Source organism: Rattus norvegicus, chromosome 15 (assembly GCF_021556685.1).
Source record: "Rattus norvegicus strain SHRSP/BbbUtx chromosome 15, alternate assembly SHRSP_T2T, whole genome shotgun sequence".
NCBI lineage: Eukaryota > Metazoa > Chordata > Mammalia > Rodentia > Muridae > Rattus > Rattus norvegicus.
The window spans coordinates 77369694-77379841 of record NC_141548.1 but is presented as its reverse complement, the minus strand read 5'-3'; the positions used below and the strand labels follow the sequence as shown (position 1 = coordinate 77379841).

General features: G+C 36.5%; 1 pseudogene; it reads right to left on the bottom strand.

The window, feature by feature from the left end:
* Window positions 1-1486: 1486 nt before the first annotated feature.
* LOC120097265 (small nucleolar RNA SNORA17) lies at window positions 1487-1575 on the bottom strand (annotated as a pseudogene).
* Between the last annotated feature and the right edge of the window lie 8573 nt (window positions 1576-10148).

The window sequence follows — 10148 nt, the reverse complement described above, 5'->3', positions numbered from 1 at the left end:
TGTTGACAGGATGTCAGAAAGGTTACAGGTTTGTCATATCTATTAGTCAGCAGGATGTTGGTGTTTCAGAAAGGTTACAGGTCATCACATTGGGCATCTTGACGTCAGATGTATTTCTCAGCAATGTCAGAACTTTATCATATCATTATTCATCCTGACCACCAGATTTGTATTAGTCTTCTGCAGCTGACTGGGGATTTTCCATGAACCCAGTCACACTTAATTCTAACCAAAATAATAACAATAATAATGGAGAGTTTCAAGGGCATCGCTCCCAACACATTTCTCCTTTTTTACTGAAGGGAGCAAGGTGCAATAGAGGTGGGAATCTCTCCCCCTTGCCCATGCCACAAGTTGCAGCCAGTATTCTCATACTCGTACTCTCTGACCCAGGCAGCTTACCCTCATCCCTGCTATCAAGATTACCTCTACCATACTGTCCAGGTGAGGAGGTGCAGGGCCTATTCTCTCACTTGCTGCATTTCATGAGGGGCATGGCCACCTAGCCTGCTCTCAAGACCCCAAGATCATGTCTCCTGCCTATACCTACTGCGAGTTGTAAGCAAAGAGTCAGGCAGAAAGTATCTCGCTCTCATCCATGTCACTGCACAGGAGATGGGGGAAGGCGGCCAGCTTTCCCATGCTTGTGTCCCCCAGAGCCAATTCAACCTCAACTCCTTCATTGTGGTAGACTGCTCTCCCAGTACAGTACCTGGCTACGAGTGAAGTCAATTCTTCTGCCCCTAGGGCCAGACCCTACCCTTACCCCTACCCCTACCTTATCCCTACCCCTCCCCGTAACTTTGACCTTAACCCTAACCCTCACCTATATTGCCAAGCTGAGGAGTGGGGGCAGTCCTCCACAGCCCAAAGATATCAACATCAGCATATATCTGGGATGTAGTAGTAGCAGAATCCTGCTCTTGTGGGACCACAGAACCAGACATGGCCTCTGGTGGGAGCATAGGCCAGGACCAACCATGGTGGTCCCACATGGCACCATTACCCTCTATTCATTGTGCCCTTATCCTTCTGTTTCTATTTCTCCAAAACTACCTTGCTTCTCTTAGCAGCACCCATGATCTCTGAGTGTCTGTGGTCGTCTAAGAAGTGCTATGCCCTGTCTGTGATTGTGACTATATGGAAGTAGTCATCTCAGGCCTCATCTGCCCCTCCAAGCCTGTATGACCTGGTCTGGTGGTCATCTCAGGCTAGTTCCTGCTCCAAATTTCAAGACACCAGACTAGTATCTTTGCCTTCCTCCCCTTCCAGGCCTTACTTCATTACCTCAGGCTGGGATTATCTGTCTAGGGCTCACTTGTGATATCCTAGGTGGGATTTCTCAAGTCTCTGTCTCACTCCTGCTGGGCCTTATAGCTCTAGACAGTCTGTCTCCTCTCAGGCTTGCTCACTTTCTGCCCTGGGAGCCCATATGGCCTTGTGAAGAGCTGGACTGTTGTATGTCTCAAGCTAGCATTGATAATGGAATGTTAGGCTGTTTCCCATTCAGACCTTCACCAGTCACAACTTTGAATATAGACATAGCCTTTCTCCCCTCTTCCTCTTAAGGACAGACATGTGTTACTGTTGGGAACAATGCCCTTGAAACCCCCCATTATTGATTTTAATAGTATAGAGTATAGGGTTCATGGAAAATCCCCAGCCACCTGCAGAAAACTAATACAAATCTGGTGGTCAAGAAGAATTATGATATGATAAAGTTCTGACCTTGTTGAGAAATATATCTGACGTCAAGATGCCCAATGTGATGACCTGTAACCTTCCTGAAAAACCAACATCCTGCTGACTAATAGATATGACAAACCTGTGACCTTTCTGACATCCTGTTAATGTCAGTCAATTGCCTGAAGACAAGAGAGCTGTGTCTTTGGCCTGTGTAAATGTTTCCCACTTACCCCCTCCCTCTGTTACCCCTGCTATGGTATAAATTCAGCCTTGGAAAAAAATAAAATTGTCTCCTTGATCAGACTTTTGCCTTGGCGTCCTCCTTCGCATCTCTTGTCCCCCATTCTCTTCCAGGTACTCTCTATACCCTCGTGAACATGTTACAGCAATGGTTCCAGGGGCAGGGAAGTTTAAAAAAATATTTAATTCATTACTATGTAATATTTAATTAATCTTCAGTAAAATGTATAAAATTATCAATGAATGTTTAATTTTTTTTTGGTTCTTTTTTTCAGAGCTGGGGACCAAACCCAGGGCCTTGCGCTTCCTAGGTAAGCGCTCTACCACTGCGCTAAATCCCCAGCCCCGAATGTTTAATTTATATTTCCTTTTTTATTACTTATATTCCAGAAAATGTAAATATTTCTCTGACAAAATGCAAATTATTTTTTCTAATTATTTTTGTCTAATTATCTAATGAGATTATCTAATAATCTAATAAGATTATTAATATGTAATAATCTTATATTTCTTCTTCAGAAAATATTTTAAAATAGACATACTTCTTACTATGATTTTAACTATATATAAAAAGTACTTTTTATTGAGTGATTTTATGTGCCTTTTTAGAAGAATAAAATAGTCCTAGACATGCAAAACTTAGAATTTTTTAATTTTTTAAAATTTTCTTTTATTGAATTTTTTATTCACATTTCAAAAGTTATTCCCTTTCCCATTTTCCTTTGATGCAATGATATCAATGGTCACAAAAGAATTCATAAACATAAAAATATATTTGTTTCAAAATGAGTTTCTGAAATTCTCATTTAGGATAAAACATTTACTTCTACTATAATGAGAAAAGGAAAAATGTAAATATATTTATATTTAATCTTTTGGTGTTATAACAAATTTGTGGGAAGTATTAATGTGTAATTTCTTTATTTTATTTATTATAAAGATTTATTATCTTGTTTACTCTTCATTTACCTTATTTTTATTTTATGTTTTTTATCATTTTGCACACACACACACACACACACACACACACACACACACACACATATATATATATATATATAATTCTTATTTTAGAGGTGGTCACATATAGACTGAGATTATTAAATTTTCTATGCGATTTCTTGTTTAGTAAGTGGAGACTAATTTCAAACATATTAATTAAAACCTTGGTGGAAATACTTGTTTTAAAGTTTAATTTTTTTTACATTATAACTATAGTATTCCATTATTGCTTTAATTGGTTATAAAACTAAAGATGGCCATACATTTCTGACCCTTCTACTTCTGTTCCCCAAGAGCATAGCTAATAGGTTTCCCTACTATGCTTAATTTTATTGTGAAAAAAATTTCATGTAATATACATAAAGAAAGACTAAATTCCCTACATTTGGCTAGAAGTAACTAACTTCCTGTGTGAAAACCACTACATATTTTTACTGTAGCTTGAAGGTAGCAAGAATTTTTTTTTTGTGCAAAAACAAATGTTTTGGCTGGTGTAAATATGAATCTTGCGTTATCATGTTACAACCCCATACTAAAATTTATTTTAACTGTGTTAAAATAGTCAGTGACTTTGGGCTTAGAAAATATAAAGAGGAGGAGGCTAAAAGTCCAGTGTCACCTATTGAGAGAAGATTTATGACCATGGCATCACTTTATTCTTGACCATATTTACCAAGAAAGGATAAAACATTGAAACTAAGAATTTCCTAGAAGTATACTAGATAAAGACTGTGTTCTCTTCAAGGAAACTACATATCCAGATTAGAGCATCCTTTTGTAACCTAAGAATTATAACTCAGCTTTTCCATCAGACAGTAATATTTTATTCTCAATATTGATAATATCAACAACACATGGAAAGTTGAGCACTGAATCCAGTTAAGCTCTTACCAAATGACAAATATTTACCACGAAGCCACAAATAAGGAAAAAGCAGCTGAAAAAAGTTCTGAATGTTTTTTTCCTACAGAAATAAATCAACCCAGTCTAACTCTGTTTTTAAATAAAGAAATCTCCCAAAGGAAAAAAAAAGTCCACCATGGGGTGGACTTTGAAGTTGTTAAACATTCACTGCAATTTTATAAAACTAAATAGACAAAATTTAACCCCTAATAGTAAAGGTTCGTGTTCCTATTATAGCTAATGTCTCGCTGTGTTTCTAAAACTATACTAGTTTTCTTCAATTTCGTATAAAACTATCATTTCCATATGAATGGACACCTGAACACTGTTCAGTGACAAGAACGACAGAGCACTTATGAAGTGTGACCTGTGTGGGTGCTGAGATAAGTGCTGTACCTTTGATCCTGTGGACAGCCGTTTATTTGGTATACGTTACAAATGAATGCTCACAAAAATTCTGACATATTTAGTTCAATTGAAAATATGAGGCCAGCTGGCAAATATGGATAATTTTAATTTTGTAATGATAGATACTTAATCATTTATGCAAATTTATCTTGGGGAATAACATAAATTAATACATTTTTATAAGTTAAACTTACAAGTATAAGAAAGCAGATGAGTTACCATGAGGATCTCCTTCTTCTACTTTTTAATTCTCCTCTTGTAAAACCTGAAGATCTTCATAACAAAAGTAAGAAAACACTTGTGGTAATGAATGGAAAACTATAAATGACCAGGTAATTTTATTTAAGTCATATATACATATATATATATGTGTGTGTATATATATGTGTGTATATATATTTATATATATGTGTGTGTGTATGTGTGTGTTTGTGTATACATATATATATATATATATGACCTTCAGGAATATATATGAAATATGAAATATTCATCAAACTTGCTAATAAACCACTGTACTTGTTTATCATTTTTATTGGCATTGAAATAAACAATACATTCTTTTTGCAACAATGCAGTAGCATATTATTGAAATCTAAATTGTGAGGAGATTATTAAGTGTTTGAGGCAATCTTGGTCTACATAACAATTTCAGGATGACAAGCCCTCACTTGGAGACTATCAGTCAAAGATACAAAACAAAACAAAATAAAAATTAATTATTGATTTTAGTTACCCAGCTAAGCAATGATTCTGAACTTTTTTCTAATTACAGCAATTTGGCCCTATCTATATGTGTATGTATTTGTATACATTAGTCTCTTTGTGTGTGTGTGTGTGTGTGTGTGTGTGTGTGTGTGTGTGTGTGTTTATATACATGGTGACAAGCTTTAGGCTTAACTTTAATGATATGTCCAGTACAGTAACGTTTGTTCATGAAAACAAATTGTATTTGGACTTAGCATAACGATACATTTAGTTCGGAACACATTTAAAAAATGGCATTCATAAACTCATTGATCATTATCGTGTGTGTCTTAATTATCTTTCACAGTTTAAAATGGGTTACTACATGTTACCAAGTTTGGATTTTACAATTCTGTCTCTGTTAAATTCAAACCTTAAAGAGTTAAAGCTTTTACTTACAATTCTTTAACATCATAAGTCTTTACATCATAACACTTCCATAGAGATACTAGGGACCTTACTTTTCTGATCCATTCATAGTGTACTTTTACAGAATATCCATTTTTATTTCATGCCAAGTTTACAATACACAATATCTATGTTTAGTTAAGGTCATTCCATACAGGTTAGGACAGTCTTTCAAGGACATGTGTCCCTCTATGTGTACTCTTTGGTTGGTGGTTTAGACCCTGGGAGCTCTGGGTGGGTCTGGTTGGTCAATATTGATGTCTTCCTATGGGTTGCAAACCCTTACAACTCCTTCAGTCCTTTCTGGAACTCCTCTACTGATTTCTCTGTGATCAGTCCAATTGTTGACTGTAAGCGTCCACCTCTGGATTGGTCAGGCACTGACAGAGCCTCTCAAGAGATAACTATATCAGGCTCCCGTCAGCAAGTAGTTCTTGGAATCCACAATAGGTTTGAGTTCAGTGACTGTATTATATGGGATTTATCTCCAGGTGGGGCAGTTTCTGATTGGCCTTTTCTTCAGTGTCTGCTCCACTCTTTGTCCCAGCATTTCCATTAGACAGCACTTCTGGGTTAAAAATTTGAAGATGAGTTGGTGGCCCCATCCCCCAACAGAGAGCCTTGCCTAACCTCTGGATATCTCTACAGGTTCTCTGTCACCTTTATTGGGCAGTTCAGCTAATCTCATCTCTGTTGGGGCCTGGGAGACTCCTGCTTTCTTGGCATCTGGGACTTACTGTTGGTTATTCCCATTTCCCTGTCCACCATTTCTACACAACTCTGTTCAAATATATGACCCTCAGTATATCATACCCATCTCCTCCCATACCTGATACTGATCCTCTTTTCCCCTTCCCCTCCTCTGCTCCTCTCAAATCCCTCCCATCCTCTAACTCCCATGAGTATTTTGCTCCTGCTTCTAAGAAGGACTTAAGCATCCACATTTTGGTCTTGCTTCTTATTGAGTTTCATATGGTTTATGAGTTGCATCAAGCGTTTCCAAATTTTTGCCTAATAAACATTTATTAGTGAGTATATATGATGTGTGTTCTTTTATAATTGGGTTACTATACTCAGGATGATATTTTCTAGTTCCATTCATTTGCCTATGAATTTCATGAAGTCATTGTTTTAATAGCTGAGTAGTACTGCATTGTGTAGATGTACCACATTTTCTTTTCCTCTGTTGAAGTGCATCTGGGTTCTTTACAGCTTCTAACTTATATATAGCGCTGCAATGAACATTCTGGAGCATGTGTTCTTGTTATATGTTGGGGAATCTTTTGGGTATGTGCCCAGGAGTGGTATAGCTACCTCTCAGGCAGTGCATGTACAGTTTGCACTGATTTCCAGATTTGTTGTACAAACTTGCAATTCCACTAGAAATGGAGGAGTGTTCCTCTTTCTCCACATCCTCACCAGCATCTGCTATCACCTGAGATTTTGATCTTAGCCAATCTGACTGATGTGAGGTGGAATCTCAGGGGTGTGTTGATTTGCATTTCCCTGATGACTAAGGATTTTGAACAATTCTTTAGGTGCTTCTTGGCCATTTCATATTCCTCAGCTGAGAATTCTTTGTTTAACTCTGTATCCCATGTTTTAATAGAGTTATTGATTCTCTGGAATCTAAATTTTTTAGGTTCTTTGTATATATTAGATATTAGTCCTCTGTCAGATATAGGATTGGTAAAGATCTTTTCCCAATCTGTTGATATTCTTCTATTGAGACTGTCTTTTTTTTATAGAAGCTTTGCAATTTTATGAGGTCCCATTTGTCAATTTTTATTCATAGGGCATAAGCCATTGGTGTTCTGTTTGGGAAATTTTAACCTGTGCCCATTTGTTCGAGGCTTTTCCCCAGTTTCTCTTCTATTAGTTTCATTGTATCTGATTTTATGTAGAGGTCCTCGATCCACTTGGACTTGAACTTTGTACAAAGAGATAAGGTTGGATTGATTTGCATTATTTTACATGCTGACTGCCAATTGAACCAGCACCATTTGTAGAAGATGCTGTCCTTTTCCCACTGGATGGTTTTAACTTCTTTCTCAAAGATTAAGTGACCATATATGTTTAGATACATTTCTGGGTCTCCAATTCTATTCTATTGTTCTCTCTGCCTGTCTCTGTGCAATACCCTGCAGTTTTTATAACTGTTGCTCTATAATACAGCTTGGGGTCATGGATAGTCATTCTACCAGAAGTTCTCTTATTGTTGAGAATCGTTTTTGCTCTCTTGGCACTTTTCTTTTTTTTATTCTAAATGAATTTGCAAATTGCTCTTTCTATATCTTTGAAATAATAATCATTTTCCTTAATATCCCTTGTCATCAATGGACTCAATTCCCTAAGAAAAAGTATAGACTAACAGAGTAGATATGTAAACAGAACACAGCATTTTTGCTGCATACAGGAAGCCCACCTCAGTGACAAAGACAGACGCTATCTCAGATTGAACGTCTGTAAAATCTTTTCCAAGAAAATGTTCCAAAGAAGCAAGCTGGAATAGCCAATCTAATATTGAATAATTCAACCTTCAACCAAAAGTTATCAAAAAAGATAAAGAAGGAGACTTCATATGTGTCAAAGGAAAAAATCTACCAAGATGAACTCTAAATTCTGAATATCTATGATCCAAATGCAGGAGTACTCACATTGAAGGGGAAAAAAAACACTTCAGTAAAGCTCAAAGCACACATTGCACCTTACACAATAATAGTGGGAGTTTTCAACACCCCATTCTCAGCAATGGACAGATCATGGATACAGAAACTAAAGAGACACAGTGAAACTAACAGTAGTTATGGACCAAATGGATTTAACAGATATCTATAGAACATTTCATCCTAAAACAAAAGAATATACCTTCTTCTTAGCACCTCATGGTACCTTTTCCAAAATTGACCATATAATTGATGACAAAACAGGCTTCAACTTATACAAGAAGACTGACATAATCCCATGCATTCTATCAGATCACCATGGGCTAAGGCTGGTATTCAATAACAACAAAAGCAACAGAAATCCCATACCAATACATATGGGACACAATAAAAGCAGTGTTAAGAAGAAAACTCGTAACTCCGAATGCCTCCAAAAGGAAAGTGGAGAGAGCATACACTAGCAGCTTGACAGTACACCTGAAAGCTCTAGAACAAAAAGTGTACCTCATTTTTATGTTTGATAGCCAACGCTATCTCAGCTATTGATTAAAAAAAAGAAAAAAAAAGAAAAGAAGAAAAACAAAAAAACCCTGTGCCTATCTTAGGCATCTCTTCAGGATGTATGGACATTACCTGTCATTGATACATGAATCCTAGCATACATTCCCTATCTTAGGTTGTTCTATCTCTGAGAGAGTCTTATATTTTATAACAGGAACTCCACCAGTCACATAGCAGAACGTTTTGCAGGTCTCAATTTGCCATCTGAAAATATTCAGCTCTTACCTGTCATTGGCCTGTCTTAGGTTGAGAAGGTTTTCCAGTCAATCTTACCTGTCATTGACTACCAATTTCTCCAAGTGAAGACATTGTATTTGAATTTATATAACTCTGCTTCGACATCTGTAAATTCTCTGGTCATTCCTCTCAAAAGGGCAGGTAATAGACATGTCATAAAAAGGATCATAAAGTCAAATCCTGCTATGCCCAACAAGAGAAATGTAAATGAGAACCATGAGACAAAAATGGCCTATACCTTTTTCATAATATCTTTTGCTATACTAGCACCATCAAAAGTCAAAGGCTTTTCCATTTCTTAAAGTTAAACTTCTTTATGCAGGGTTAACAAATCCTTTAGATTAATAATAATCCTTTAATTAATATTATGCCAATTACCCTGGAGGTAAATTTTATTTTGTTCCAATTATTCTGATGCACATTATACTTTTCAGAGAAATATAAAGACATAAATACTGAGCACGACATTCAAAATAGCTTCTGACTTTCATTCCTTGTACCTCATCTCCCAAGATCTTCACTGTACAATAAAATGCATCAAGTCTTTATTCTAGCCATCTATCTGAATTCTCTTATGTGTTAAGGACATTAGTTAATTTTTTTTATAAGATTTACAAAATAGCTGTTAGTACCTATTGTGCTACAGGTAATGCAGAAGTAGTAGCACTGGAAACAAGTGTTATGAGAGCAACAACAGCAGCAATGATCAGCCCAAACATGTTTACTATTTGCTAGAGTGTGATATAATTCTACCTATATTTGTAAGCCTTTATCAGAATATCATGGTTCAGATATATGTACAAGATTTATAAAAGAAGTATATTGATGAACTACCATTACAAATTGACCACCATACAGTACAAAAAAAATTAGACAAAAGGCAATTATTTTCTTTTTCTTTTTCATCATTTTGTTCTTCTTTTATTGGAATTTTTTTATTGAAATTGTATTTAATTTTATTCAAATGTTATACCCTTTCCCCATTCTTTTCCATAAGTTCCCTATCCCATTCCCCCTTCCCCCTATTTCTATAAGGATGTTCCCCTCCCAAACCACCTCGTTTTTCCTGCTTCCATGCCCTAATACTCCCCTACAATGGGGGGCCCAGCCTTGGCAGGACCAAGGGTTTTTCCTCCAATTGGTGTCCAACAAGGCCATCCTTTGCTACATATAGAGCTGGACCCATGGGTCTGTCCACGGGTACTCTTTAAGGTACCTGAGAGCTCTGGTTGGTTGGTATTGTTCTTATGAGTTTGCAAACACCTTTGGTTCCTTCACTCCTTTCTCCAA